Here is a 15,371-nt window from a genome sequence, read left to right as displayed (position 1 = left end):
GTTATTTGATAGTGTATGAATGTCTAAATACAAAATTATGTTGTCATCTATATGTGTATGTATAGCTCAATAAAATATTTGTAAAAAACCGAACAAACCAAACTGAACCAAACCGTATTAGTTTGGTTCGGATTTTTTTTAAAAGCCAACCAAACCAAACCAAATCGCACTATTTTTTCTCTTGCGGTTCGGATGATTTTTTTCGTCAAAAACGGCAAATCCGCAACGCGAACACCCCTAGATATATCTACGAAATCTTTTTTAACTGGATTATTTGAGAGTTTTCCTAAAAATTTCACAATTTAAAATACTTTCCTAGATGCATTTCCGAAAAAACCCACATTTTAGAAAAAAAATACTTCTGAAGATGTATCTACGAAACATAAGACATAAATATAATAGCGCCGAATGCCCAAGAGTATTATGTGGTGAATTGAAATATTCTCTAAAATAATTAGTTTAAAAAAAATGATATAAATGATTTATAGATTAATTATAAAATTGAAAAAAAGAAAATATTGGCGGGTAAAGGAAGTAGGAAAGTCGTAGAGCTCTTTCTCGCTCTTATTTTCTTTCCACCACCGAATGGTTTTCTTCAACAAAACCCATTTGTCAAAATCAAAAGCATTCCTTTTTGTGGTTAAAGCTTCATCCGATGTTGGGTCAGAAGAGTGTGAGGTAGAGATTGTACAACCTGAAAGTCAAAGTCTTCACAACGCTGATAAAGCCAAAGTCTTCACTGTTGGTGATAAAGTACTTGCCAACAGGTTTCTTCTCTTCATTTTATTTTCAGACAATTATTTTAATTGAAGGCTTAGGGTTTGTTTCTTTGAAATTTCATCTTCAACTGGTTGATACGTCCTTGTTTGCTATGTCATCTTCAACATAGTTATTTGTAATTTCAATTGAAGGCTTAGGGTTTGTTTCTTTGAATTTATTTATTGAAGCTCATCTACTTGAATAAACACTTGTCAGAATGGAAGTATTTTGTTCAATCTGCTATAGAGATGTTATTTCACACATGTCATTATTGGGCATTTTATGAAATTTTGTTTGCAACATTTAATCATGTAAACATACAAAAACCATAATATTTTGCTGGGTTAAGTAAATATTTTCCTTTATTACTCGATTGCTTTAATTTCAAACCATCCAATTTGCTAGGAGTATAACTAGATTAGGTTAAAAAGAATTAATGGTATCTTCCTGATAATCCTAATGTCCGTTACTTTCTTGTTTCAATGTTGAAGGAATGCTAAGTACGAGGAAGCATTAGAGAAATTTGAGTCTGTTTTGGGAACAAAGCCAGAGCCCGATGAAGCAGCAATGGCACTTTATAATGTTGCTTGTTGTTACTCTAAGCTAAACCAGGTATATATGTTTCTTCACTTTACAAATTGTATGTATGTGCTGTGTTCTAAAAATGTGTCATTGGTTTTGGATTATTTTTTTGAGTACTCGGTAATATCTATATATGTAGATTAAATCCCTCAACCACATCTTTTCAATGATTAATGTTATAACATGTCAAAGTAAGCCATTTAAAAAAACCTTTTCAACCGCATCTTTCAGTGTTTAGTTTTGTAACATTTTCCATCTTAGTAGTATATATGCTTTACCAATTTATATCCATTAAGTCCCACATTGGCTAGAACATCATACAACCAAGATTTTATAAATGTCTGACATGCTAATTGGTTCGCCGAGCTGAGTAGCGCCAGCTTGTGACCCATGTGGGGGCACCAAAGTGATAGAACATGGCTAAGGCTTAACAGGTTGGTCTGGTGGTTGCACCATGCTGGCCTGCCCGCTCCAAGTTGCGAGTTGACCCACGAGACTTGTGCGAAGGCACGGGTCTGGTGGGTCTTAGACAGGAGGGTACAGCGTGAGGCTGGTTTCACAGAGCAGCGAACACTTCCTACTCCTGACAGTGGAGGGATCACGGGCCGCTGCACCTCCGGCCCAAAATGCCTGGTGAGCCTAGCCTCTGAACCATCTCTTTTTTTGGTTGTAGACACAAGAAAACAATTGGTTTAGTTCTAAGGAATTGCATGATTCGGTGAGCCTAGCCTCTGAACCATCTCTTTTTTTGGTTGTAGACACAAGAAAACAATTGGTTTAGTTCTAAGGAATTGCATGATTCCATCACATTTGATTTCGCCATGTATATTTTGTAGTTAATTATAGGACTCAATTTTTTTGTTGCCACCTTTGCAGGATCTTGTTTTATGTACTAGTAAGATATATAAGAAACTTATGATCAATAACGTTGTCCATTTCCATCAATACTTTTAATAATTTTTTCTGTCTTCTATTTTGTTATATGTTGTTTGTTTGGTTTACTCTGACCCCAAGACATGTATGGGAGACTTGAAATTCAAGCCTCTTTTATCTGGTCCATCCAATTTGCCACCCGTAATTTGAATAAAAGAGTGTGCATGGTAATGTTACATGGACATGGTTTGAGCATGTTATATTCTTTTCCTTGTATTATTTTTTGTTTGTGTGATGCTTATTTATGTAATGACACGGGATTGTAATTTCTTATTCTCTCTTTGAGCTTATGATTGTGGAGTTTGATATTGCGTTAATATTTTTGAGAAGAATAATAACCTCTTTGAATATATATAGGACTTTAAGTACTTTGAGACTAGTGATATCATATCATGCTCAAAGCAGGTAATTGGAGGCCTAATTTAGTGAAGAATGTATGATCAAGTTATTATACATTTCATGAGGTGTCATTTTGTATATAAGAACTGCAAAATTCTTTTTTGGTAAGTAAAACAGTGTACTTTATGTATGATCCATAATGTTTGATATGACTGAATCAAAATGTTCAACATCCACAGTGCTGTTTTTGTTGGAAACAAAAGTTAAAAAATTTCCAAAAAAGTTCAATAAATTTTGATTTGAAGATATGTGATAAAAATCATGGTCATAGAAGAATTCTCTTTGGTTATAAATATGTAATGCTCTTGGTCATTGTTCTTATCTTCATCGCCGTGGTTTTGACGTGTAGAAGATTCATGATTCGAAGAGCAAAAAAGTTACAAAAATGTCAATAGGAAGAATTTTAGCCGCTGAAGTGTAGATTTTAGAGAAGTATGCTTAAACTTATGCTTTTTTTTTAATGGAGGAACCAATCTTTTTGTTTTTGAGTATATGCCAAATGGTAATCTTTTTGAAGAACTTGATAGAAATATAAAAGATGAGAAGGTTGCTTGGGATTGGAATCAGAGGTATAAAATTGCATTGGGAGGTGCAAAAGGGATTTGCTATTTGCACCATGATTGTTCTCAACCTGTTATTCATAGGGATATAAAATCTACCAGCATCTCACTTGATGAAGATTATGAGTCAAAATTTATTGATTTTGGTGTTTCTGAAAAATCTCAGATGGGTTATAGCTTTTTTGTTGACACACATGGTTATATTGCTCCAGATATGTTTTGATATTGCTTTCAACAAGAAATTTCAATATACTGTTTTTTTAGTTTCAAAAGTATCTCATGTCTTACACATTTTCCATATGATGTTGTGATATAGATTAGGACAAGAGAATTAAGGGCAAATGGGCAATAATCTTAATGTTCAAATGCTGATGGGATGCTAAGTACGAGGAAGCAGTAGAGAAATTTGATTCTGTTTTGGGAACAAAGCCAGAAGTTGAAGAAGCAGCATTCACAAGTTATAATGTTGCTTGTCGATACTCTAAGCTAAACCAGGTATGCATTTCACTATTTCATTGGTTTTGGATCATTTTGCTGAATGTATTTAGTCTGCGTATAACTTTCTTAATAGATTTAATCCTTTTATATATGTTGTGAGTAATTCGGTTCAATAATCCCTATATGCATTATAACATCAACCAAAACATTTTTGAGTGTTATAACATTTAAGCATGTTCCATTTGGGATCATTTCAGTCCCACGTTGGATAGAACATCACATAAGCAAGTGTTTATAAATGTCTTACATGCTAGTTAGTTCGCCGAGCTGAGTAGCGTTAGCTTGTGACCCATGTGGGGGCATTAAGTTGATGGAACATGGCTAAGGCTCAACAGGTTGGTCTGGTTGTTGCACCATGCTGGCCTGCCCGCTCCAAGTTGCGAGTTGACCCATGGGACTTGTACGAAGGCATGGGTCATGTGTGTCTTAGACAGGAGGGTACAGCGTGAGGCTGGTTTCACAGAGCAGCGAACACTTCCTACTCTTGGCAGTGGAAGGATCACGGGCCGCTGCACTTCTAGCCCACAACACCTGGTGAGCCTAGCCCCTTGAACCATCTAGTTTTGGTAGTGGTACAGCGTGAGGCTGGTTTCACAGAGCAGCGAACACTTCCTACTCTTGGCAGTGGAAGGATCACGGGCCGCTGCACTTCTAGCCCACAACACCTGGTGAGCCTAGCCCCTTGAACCATCTAGTTTTGGTAGTGGTAGGAGGGTACATGAATAAATATATTTAGCTTAAATTTCTTAAACTGAATTTCACTTACAGTTTTATTTGTATTCAAGTTTTGGTAGTGGGGTTCATTGAATACATGACTAAATGAATATATTTAGATTAAATTTCTAAAACTGAATTTCACTTACAGTTTTATTTGCATCATTTCATTCAAGTTTTGCAATGTTCTTCATAAATGAAAAACAAACAATATTAAAAACCTTCATTAAATTTTCATAGTTACTAGAGTTTTTACTGAATTTTCCATATATTTAGCAATTGGTTCAAAATTTACATAGAAACAAATGGAGAACCCAAACTCATACTAAAGATATTCAACCATTCAATTAAATTTAGCAACATGTACAACATGAAAACATTATATACTCAATTAAAACATGAATAAATCAAAGCAAGATTTTTTGAACTAGATTTGGTGGGGTGTGCCAGGCTATTGCAACAGTGCAACGCAAAAGCGACACTTGAGAGACCCCATAGCAAGCTATTGTGGTGGACTCTCCCCCTTTAATATCGTGTGGACCATTGGCCCACATATCAGATATTAAACTAATAAGAATAGATACTACACTTGATCTTAGCCAAAAGGCCGAGAAAGGTATGAGTTGAAATATATGCTAGCTTTGTATTTTATATCTCACATCTATTATGTTTCTTCCTTCACTAACCGAGATGGGACTCTTATACAACAACTTGGAGACTACATTTCCCTCTCCTTCACTTAGAAAGACATTAAGTTTCATAACTGCAGACTTGCTATTATATCAGAATACAAGATGAAGATCTCTACACTCTCATTTTCTTCCTCTTGATTCTAAATATTTTGACTTAGGATTCAACATCAAGATATTACTCATGTTTGACAGCAAAACTACTTTGTATATTAGCTTGTTGGCTTATAATGTTTTCTATACTAATAATGTTCCTAATTGGTAGTTCGGTTGAAGTGAACACCATGTTTATATCCGTGGGTTTATCAATTATTTAAACAAAATCTGCTACGTTTTGGAAAGTTTTCATATAATGATGAATAATCTCAATTTTGAAAATGGCTTTGGTACTCTTAGAGGTTGAATGATCAAATTATTGTCATGTGTATATTACATGAGGTGTCTGTCATTTTGTTAATATAAACTTCAAAATCTTTTTTTGAAAAGTAAACATGTACTTTTGTTTCATCCATAATGATTAAGTCATAATGTGTAACATCAACAGTGCTGTTTTTGGGAACAAAATTTGGCCAGTTGCAGAATATGGAAGAATAAAATGCTTGAGATATGATAAAATTTTCGGATGCAAAACTGTCTAAGGAAAAATGAATTGACAGAGCGTCGGGAAAATGATTTGAGAAGTCCTTATTATACAAGTAAAACTACCAGACTCAATTGTTTTCTATGTCCTTTTTTCATTTTTCTGAACAATTTTCCTTCTTTTATCTTGCCCTTGACATGTCATTACTGTGCATTTAAGAGTGGCAGTATATTCTTCAACTTGAAATAGAGATTAAGTGCAATTTCTTCTCTAGAATTGCCATTTCACATATGTCATTATTGTGCATTTTATGAAATTTAGTTTTGCATTTGCAACATATAAACATGCATACATACAAAAATCATTGTGCTGGATTTAGTTAATCTATTCCTTAATTACTTATTTGCTTACTAAAATAAGGATTATAGGATTGGTGACTTTGTCCTAGTAAAAACAACATAAGCATGGCAGAAACAATAGATTTTCCATAAGAAATTATAATCTGCAACACCTAGTTTGAGAGGAAAAAATGCTTCAATTACGAAGATAAAAAAAGTAATAATAATAATTGATGGTATCTTCCTGATTACAAGTTGTTACTCTAAGCTAAACTTCTAAGTGGTTATCAATATATTGCAACATCAACACTTCTAAGTGGTTATAAATGTATTGTAACATCAACAGCAACACTTGTGCTGCATTTCATGTATAGTAACATCAAACTTAACACACTACCTCCAGCCCACAACACATAAGGGTAGAAGTATGTAAATATGTAAAAAGTCAACAAAAATCATAAAGAAATTGAACTAGTTTTGGTGGGGTGTGCCAGGCTATTGCAATAGTGCAACACAAAAGCGACACATGAGAGACCCAATAGCAAGCTATTGTGGTGGACTCTCCCCCTCAAGAAATAAATTTAATATCGTGTCGACCATTGGCCCACATATCAGATATTAAACTGATAAGAACAGATACTACACTTGATCTTAGCCAAAAGGCCGAGGTGGGACTCTTATGCACCAACTTGGAGACTACATATTTCCCTTTCCTTTCATAACGAATCACAACGTAAGTCTAAGATCTCTCTATTGATTCTAAATATTTTATGCAATTCTCGATATGTCTAGTTCTAGGGGTAAACAATTAAATGGTGAGTCAAACATCCTTAATGCAAAGGACAAGTTGAGGAGTTTTAGAGGTTTTGATATTAATGGCTAGGTGTACAAGTATTTGTAGAGTTGGTTGAAACATTACTCAAAAAACAAGCATGTATTGTAGTAAGCTGCAAGCACAACCAACTTTGTCCAGATATAGATTTTAGGTTCTATTCTATAACTTTGTCCAGATATATATTTTAGGTTCTATTGTATTGTGATGGAGTGATAGTGTGCCAAAAGGATTGGTTATGAAAAACTTGAATTGGCTTTGCAGACACCAGAATGAAGGAGGGTTCAAGGGTATGGTTCCAAATTACTTTCTTTCCCTTGCATTCTACTGAAGTAAACTGCTACTTGATTGAATCCTTGCATGCCTAATATGGTTGCAATATCGGCTGTAGCATTTTTGGATTAGTGTTTTAACATGTCAAAACTAGTTTTGGAGTGCTTGGTACAAAGTATGGCATTCAAGAAATCATGTGCCAACTTAATACTATGCAAATTTATATCCATTAAATTCTGCATTGGCTAGAATATCTCACATGTTTACCGAGCTGAGTAGCGCCAGCTTGTGAATTGAAGGTTTAGGGTTTGTTTAGATTGTGGATTTAAGCGTATTTATTTGGATGAGACTGTTTAGAAGGATTGATGGAAACAACATATCACATGTCTATAAGTTGTTTAATGCATGTTTTGACATATCTTATAAAATACTTTATTAATAATGGAGATTTACAAATTTATTAAGAGCTGCGAGGGTACCGTGTGAGGCTGGTTTCACATAGCAGCAGACACCTCCTACTCCTGAGAGTGGAGGGAACACAGGATGTTGCATCTCTAGTCCACAATATTGAAATAAGGAATATAGGATTGGTGACCTTTTTCTTGTAAAAATTAGATAGAGATGTAAGACAAATAACATTTGCCATATGAAATTGTAATGTAGATTAGGACCAAAGAATTAATGGCATCTTCCTGACAATCTTAAGTATAGTCTTTTTCCAATCATTCCTTTAAAGTTTGAAGGTCCTTCAAAGTACTCAATAAAAATGTTAGACTAAGTGGTGTTTTGATATATCAAGACAATTTACTTATATCAAGACAGTTTGGCCGAGTGGTCTAAGGCGCCAGATTTAGGCTCTGGTCCGAAAGGGCGTGGGTTCAAATCCCACAGCTGTCATTTCTCTTTTTTTTTAAAAGCAAAGAAAGTGATTAATTTAAGGTGTGGTCTTAGTACTTGGAGCATAGAAAGTAGGATTCAACTTTGCTTAACATTCTTAGTGTTATAACATTCTCTCTCTAGCGGGAAATGATTCATTTTGACTTAAGATTGAGTAGTATTATTTGAACATCACAATTTCTCCAAATACATGAACGCGGTATATAAAATACATTCAACATAATAGTTGACGTGACTAAAATTTTATAACAACACAAAATCATTTGTCCATACAGTGTCTCAGTAAGTAAGTTGGGGCGGAGGAAGCAGACAGTCGACAGATGCAGGCTATCTTGGAAAATATATACTTTAATCAATGTCTTGCCACTCATATATCTTATGTCAAGGTTAGGCACCGGTAAAATTTATTGCTTAAGGTTGCTAATGCTATTATTGATAATCAATTTATTTAAATGTAGCAAACACCTTAAATTATAATCTAAAGAAATGGAAAGCCATTGGTTAACAATTAAGCATTTTCAATATAGTAGAGAGAATTGTTTACCTCAAATATGTTTGAGTTAAGAGTTGAAAGGAGTTAGAAGACCCGTGTTCAAAATCGGGCGTTGGATAAAATACTAAGATACAATGGCATTTGTTTATCTACAAAATACATATAGTAAAGTAATAATGAATTTCTGACTGGGTTTTAAGATGCACTTTCGACCCGTTTAAAAATTTCAAAGTTAGGCACAATAAAGCATACAGACTGAGTTTTAAGATGCACTTTCGACCCGTTTAAAAATTTCAAAGTTAGGCACAATAAAGCATACAGACTGAGTTTTAAGATGCACTTTCGACCCGTTTAAAAATTTCAAAGTTAGGCACAATAAAGCATACAGTTTAGCAGTATGCTTATGTCACATTTATTTTTGTAGTAGTGTTTCATTTCTTTCCAATTGTGGGTGAAATGATAATTTATGAATATACTTCATATATATATTGAATGATAACTTATGGGGTTGGAATATTTATTGAATGATAACTTATTGGGTTGGAATTGGTCATGTTGGTTTTCATAGCATGCGGGTGCCAAAAGGGTTGGTTATGAAAAGCTTGAATTTGTCCACTCAAATGAAGATTATTTTATCTTATGGCTTCAAAGGTATGATAGTTCACCAATTTCTTGCACCTGCACTCTGCAGAAGTAACTTAACATTCGTATAAGAAAAGTAAAATTGTATAGAAGTAACTTAACATTGTATAAGAAAAGTAAATTTGTATTATCATTATTATAGTGTGGTAGCTAGGACAAAAAGTTAGAAATAGTTTTGGTGGGGTGTGCCAGGCTATTGCAATAGTGCAACGCAAAAGCGACACATGAGAGACCCAATAGCAAGCTATTGTGGTGGACTCTCCCCCTCAAGAAATAAATTTAATATCGTGTGGACCATTGGCCCACATATCAGATATTAAACTGATAAGAACAGATACTACACTTGATCTTAGCCAAAAGGCCGAGAAAGGTATGAGTTGAAATCTATGCTTGTTGTGTTTTTTATATCTGACATCTGTTATGCTTCTTCCTTCACTAACCGAGGTGGTACTCTTATGCAGCAACTTGGAGACTACATTTCCCTTTCCTTTCATAACAAATCACAACGCAAGTCCGAGATCTCTCTATTGATTCTAAATATTTTATGCAATTCTCGTTATGTCTAGTTCTAGGGGTAAACAATTAAATGGTGAGTCAAACATCCTTAATGCAAAGGACAAGTTGAGGAGTTTTAGAGGTTTTGATATTAATGGCTAGGTGTACAAGTATTTGTAGAGTTGGTTGAAACATTACTCAAAAAACAAGCATGTATTGTAGTAAGCTGCAAGCACAACCAACTTTGTCCAGATATAGATTTTAGGTTCTATTCTATAATGATTCCAATTATCACATCCCTCTTCTTTTCTATCTATAACAGAAATTTTCATCATAGTGTATTTAAGAAAAACAATTTTTCTATCATAATTACATCAATAAGTCATTCTGGTCACTTCCATTTGCCTACCTGACAGCATCACAGGTACTACATATATCAGTTGCAAATGTAGTGTGCAAGTAAAACACCCACGGTCATAGAAGGACATCATTTGGTTATTTATTTGCTATGAAAGCCATAACATTTTCAGCCTCTGCTTATGGATCTTAAGACAGTGGAGGGAAATACTTCATCTTAAGAAAGCATGCTTGTTTATAGATGGATTGGATCTAATTGCTCCTGAATTAGCCGAGGGTCTTAATAATATGGTAAAATACAATGCATACAGTTGATACAACACTAACTGTTGTGAGCTGCAATTGTGAGTAAGATCAAAACACACGTGTTCAGCATGGTAAGTTATGAGTCACATTATTTGAAAAACAGACTACATATTTAGAACATGATCTGTTATTCTTCTCAAAAGAGGATCATGTCATTCTATGTACTTACCAAGTCAATACTCAATATACCTTATTGAAAATACTCCAGAGTGACTGGAAATGGATCTGAGATTTTTAAGCTATTTCAGGGTTTAACTAGGTCTTAGAAGTATATGCATGGAACAGTGAGCAATCTACTAATCATGTAAAAATAAAAAATTGATATTAGAATAGGAGGGGGCCGCGCGAACGCAGGCCACCACAGCAACAAATTATGATGTAGGTTCCACCACTTGGGTAGACCTTAGGGTAGCACCCCTCCTAAGTGCAATGGAGGTCACTCTCCTAGGCCATGGTCCTTCATGATCAACCATTGACCCCATCCAGGTAAGTATGTTGCAATGGAGCTATTCAAGTTCCTCTATACTCTTGCTTCTCTCAATACCTTTCCCCTTCTTTCGATGTGGGACTCAACTATCAGTAGGCAATATATTTCCCAACTTGTGTGAGATTGATCGACAAAAGGGTGCACGCTGGTACTGATTGTTGGCGGTGTAACTTGGAGTTGGAGACAGCAGAGCACGTGTAGGAACACTGGAGAGAAAATCTGTCACATATTACATGCACTATGAAAGGTGTTTCTTTGAATCTAGTATTCTCCTTGGATCAATGGTTTCCATTCAATAGCAGTAGTAACCATGAAACAACAGAGTATTATGCATTGCCATAACCTTTTATTGCAGGTTTTATGGTGACGTCCGTCCATATCTTCTGGTCCAAACTGTATCATCCATTGCCTCCAATGTACACAAATTCAATATAATGGCTATGGGCTGCAGGTTTGTACTTTTTGTATGACATGTAACCTGTTTTATTCAACATTCCTTTAAATGGCTCCTTAATTTCAAATTAAATCTCGGCAGGATTTTATCCTCTAGCTATGCTGCAAGAGACTGCTGCTGATAGATTGATTTATGCAGCAACTTATCATATTGTCAGTGGTCACACACTTAAGCATTTGTGTGCTCTGCAATGGTTTCTCTCATCTTAACAGTAATGCTTGCAAAGAGTGAGGATATGTCCAATGCATAGTTGGCATTAGCTTTTTGGCTATGGATATGTAATGAATGGTTACCCTCTCTCATAAAATCTTTTCATATCTATAGGATTGTATAGAAATGGAGGATTTTAGAACATTAGTAAACAAATTTGAGACTAGGAATTCGGGATCATTTTTTTGAATGGATTTAATATGGTTTTTTCTCGTAAAAGATGTAATCATGAATATGATTAGCTGGTGCAAGTCTTGGAGTGTACTGAACTACTGATACAATCTTTCTGAACCATATAGCACTGTTGTTTTGCTATTTTTGATCAGTATTTGTTTTTGAGTAGTTTCTTGGAGGTGCTTGTAATGTCATTTCTTTACCAAAGCTAAGATCTGGCACCCTTGGATATTATGATATCATTTGAATTAGAGTTCCTGTGAACACAAGTATGATGTTGCTTGGTCTTATGTAACATAGACCAAACCAAGAGGGAGATTGTATACTTCACATTTATTTTATGCTTAAAAAAGATGAGTAGCGGCTCTCATTTTCTATAGATTGCCTGGCCTGCAGCGTCAAAATTATATAAGTACATTTATAGGTGAACTCGGTATATTATTACTCACTAAGACTGTGAAGATGTGTGGGATTTTCTAAAAAAATTATTTATGGTAAGCTTATAATTTGAATCGCATTTATACTCTTTTTTAAGAGATTTTACGCCTCAAACAAGATAAGTGTAAGTTGATGGATTATTACTTGGAGTTTAAGAAATGTTGTGAGGAGATGACCACACTTCTAGCAAGTAAATATGTCGAAAAGATTTTAAAGAAACTCAGATTTTGTTTAGTAAAGTGGATAATCTTACTAATGTATTCTTTTGAGTTATGCAGTCCTCTTTGTAGAATCATGTTACAAATAAGTGTTTCCTCTGATTGCACAACTTTAACTGTCCAATTTGAAGATCATGGTGGTTTTTATAATAGAGGTAGAGGAGCTCGTGATGGTTATGATTGTAGTCCTGTTAATGAAGGTTGTGGTGCCCTAATACCCTTTCTCAACCTGTTACTTTCAATCCAGAAAATGAATGGCTTTAGATAGTTATTGGTGATGAAGAATTTAACATATACACAAAGTTTCAGCTTTCACAACAGCCATTTACATATTCCTTCATATCCACGTTTGTACAAACAAATAATCCTACTGCATGTTTATCATTTACTTCTCGGAATTTGGTCACTGATTTTGGCACCATTAATCATATGATATGTATTGGGCGATAATATGGAGATTAATCGGTCTAGAAGGGGAGGAGGTTGAATAGATCAATCTCCTTAAACTATTTTCAAAAACTTTTTCTTGTGCAAAATCAGAATTAAGTGAACAAAAGTAAACGTGATAAACGGAAGCAAGATAAAGCGGGTGGATTCAAGGATTATATGTTTCCTTTCTCCTAACAAGCACAATTCAATCAAAATTGAAACAAACTAAGATAAAAGAAGTAGCCTTAATAAGCAATTCAATATTGATTATAATACAATTTTGGTCATTACCTCAAAATTGAGATATAATGATTGATTAATCTAAATTTAGAGTTATTACAATTTTAATCAAGATACCAAATAGTCACAAAATTAGATATATGGCAGACTTAAACTTATATTATAAAACACTATAAGCAAGATCAAATCTAAATGACATTCTAAAGATATACAATTTTGAAAAGCATACGATATAATGCAAAAAACTAAAAGAAACCGAAAAAATGTACACCAAATATATAGTGAGTCAGCTCTTTATCATTGCTAGAGTTTAGTCCACTCTTCGATGTGTTATTAATTTTGTTAAAATAAAAAATTCGTGAAGTAATATTGAAATAGGAGAAACATATTTCATAAAATTACTAATACTGAGAATAACAATTTTTAATATTTATCTTGATTTTTCTCAAAATTCATGCTACAGATTTTCTCAAAAAGCATGCATGTGAATATTGTTAGGTAAGTAATAACTAATAACATTATTTAGGGGTGTTCTTGGGTGCGGGTCGACCTACGAACCCGCTAACCCAAACTGAACCAACCCATAAATTATTCGAAGCCGTTCATTTACGGGTATATCCAACCCAACCCACAACAACCCATATAATTTAGGTTCGAGTATCGGGTTTGAGTTTTGCAACCCGTAAATCCGTTGACTCAACCCATTGATGTCACATATTAGTAATTTCTTATTTTTTATTATTATTTTAAATAAAAATATAAATTATTATCTCAGTACTAACCATAATTTTTCTAAAAAAGTTTTATTCGCCATCAATACTATTATTAAATAAATGAGTTTACGTAATTCTAAGACTAAATTTTATTTCTTATTTTCTTTTGTATCATTTTCAACTTACGCATTTTATAAAAATAATGTGTCTTGTGAAATTTTATACTATTATCTAGTGTTATGTCATGTTGATAAATATTATTAGATATTATATATATGATGTGCTTCATCCATTTTGTGTGTTAGAAATGAGTATAAATGTATCGAATTGTGTTACAATATGTTTAAATTGAAAAAATTTATTATTATTTTAATTAAAATACAACCCACGAACTCAACCCAACGCATAAATGCACAGGTTAGTTTTGATAATGAAATTGCGGGTTGGATAGTGAACCAACCCATTAAAGTTTGAACGGGTTGAATAACGGATTAGGCCAAACTCAGTCTAACCCAACTCACGTACACCCCTAACATTATTCAGATTCTTTCATGTTGAATCCAAGTGAAACAGAAAAATCTAAAATGATATTATATTGAAAATAATTTGTTTGAATGAATTAAAAAAGAGATGAAGATAGTATAGAATAGTTGCGTGCAAGTTTACTTGTTTTAAATCCAGAAACAGATTTCTCTGTTCTAGAAGAAAAAAAATTGAAAATAAAAAATATATATTTTTCTTAAAATAAAAAATATATTTATTTTCCTTAAAAAAAAATTCCTAAAATAAAAAATATATATTTTCTTCCAAAAAATATTTTTTTCCAGAAACAGAAAGAAAAAAAGTTTGAAACAAATTATCTTTTCAGAATTTTTTTTATAAAATTAAAAGAATTCGTTTTAAAAGAGTTGAAAATATCACATTGGTTTAAAATTGCGAACAGGTTATAAACTAGTTTATAAATATAAATTGGTTTTAAATTGAATTTAAATCATTTTAGTAGATAACTGAATTGTTATTTAAGTGGTTCTTGCAAACTGAACTGAACCATAAATGTGGTTGGATTTAGTGCAGTTTATGAACCATGAACACCTCCAGTATAGTACTATTGGTTTTGAATTGAATGCAATTAGCACTACAAGAAAACGTGTCCCCAGCGACATAATATTATGACGTGGGAAGCATGTGGCAAAAATATTGTTGTTGCGACGTGGATAACACATCACTATATTTTTTTAATATATAATAATCAAAACTAAGATAACGCAAGGGGAGTCAGAGAATAATTTTTTAAAAGGCACGTTGTGACGTTAAAACCACGTCGCAATATCTAAAATAAAAATAAATAAGAAAAGTCTCTAAAGTACATAAAGGGTGGTGATCGTACCTGATCAGAAGAATCGTCGTAGGCTGCTCGGACTGGATCTTCTAGGAAGGAGAAGGGGGGGTGTACCTGCAAGGTACTCCAATGCCAAAGTAAGTTGACGAGCAAAGGAGCGCAAGTACTAGCTAAAAGTGAGTAAGAATTGAATACCTGACCCTCTAATCAAAGAGGGTATATATAGCCCCCAGCGCTGGGCCATGATCTCGCTATTGGGTTGGATCCCCAAGCCCAACTAGGAGACTGCCAGGTTTCCTGAGCGGAAATATCGGAGGTGCGT

At 33.9% G+C, this 15,371-nt stretch overlaps 2 long non-coding RNA genes, 4 other non-coding genes and 1 pseudogene across 6 annotated transcripts; 3 read left to right on the top strand and 4 right to left on the bottom strand.

Moving 5' to 3' along the window:
- The first annotated feature begins 543 nt into the window (after nt 1-543).
- LOC131603331 (uncharacterized) lies at nt 544-3,564 on the top strand. The gene is made up of 3 exons (XR_009284303.1): nt 544-767; nt 1,251-1,371; nt 3,550-3,564. It is a non-coding gene; the product is annotated as an uncharacterized LOC131603331 (long non-coding RNA).
- Nucleotides 3,565-4,881: 1,317 nt separating this feature from the next.
- On the bottom strand, nt 4,882-5,065 carry LOC131608295 (U2 spliceosomal RNA; annotated as a pseudogene).
- Nucleotides 5,066-6,532: 1,467 nt separating this feature from the next.
- On the bottom strand, nt 6,533-6,727 carry LOC131608291 (U2 spliceosomal RNA). Its single transcript, XR_009285566.1, has one exon. It is a non-coding gene; the product is annotated as a U2 spliceosomal RNA (small nuclear RNA).
- Nucleotides 6,728-7,974: 1,247 nt separating this feature from the next.
- Nucleotides 7,975-8,054, top strand: TRNAL-UAG (transfer RNA leucine (anticodon UAG)). Its single transcript has one exon. It is a non-coding gene; the product is annotated as a tRNA-Leu (tRNA).
- A 1,313-nt stretch (nt 8,055-9,367) lies between these two features.
- Nucleotides 9,368-9,563, bottom strand: LOC131608273 (U2 spliceosomal RNA). Its single transcript, XR_009285549.1, has one exon. It is a non-coding gene; the product is annotated as a U2 spliceosomal RNA (small nuclear RNA).
- Nucleotides 9,564-10,680: 1,117 nt separating this feature from the next.
- Nucleotides 10,681-10,841, bottom strand: LOC131608527 (U1 spliceosomal RNA). Its single transcript, XR_009285780.1, has one exon. It is a non-coding gene; the product is annotated as a U1 spliceosomal RNA (small nuclear RNA).
- A 246-nt stretch (nt 10,842-11,087) lies between these two features.
- Nucleotides 11,088-11,823, top strand: LOC131603332 (uncharacterized). The gene is made up of 2 exons (XR_009284304.1): nt 11,088-11,285; nt 11,370-11,823. It is a non-coding gene; the product is annotated as an uncharacterized LOC131603332 (long non-coding RNA).
- The last annotated feature ends 3,548 nt before the right edge of the window (nt 11,824-15,371 follow it).

Source organism: Vicia villosa, linkage group LG5 (assembly GCF_029867415.1).
Source record: "Vicia villosa cultivar HV-30 ecotype Madison, WI linkage group LG5, Vvil1.0, whole genome shotgun sequence".
Taxonomy (NCBI): Eukaryota; Viridiplantae; Streptophyta; class Magnoliopsida; order Fabales; family Fabaceae; genus Vicia; species Vicia villosa.
Note: the sequence above shows the minus strand (reverse complement) of the source record. Positions and strands in the feature narration are given on the sequence as shown.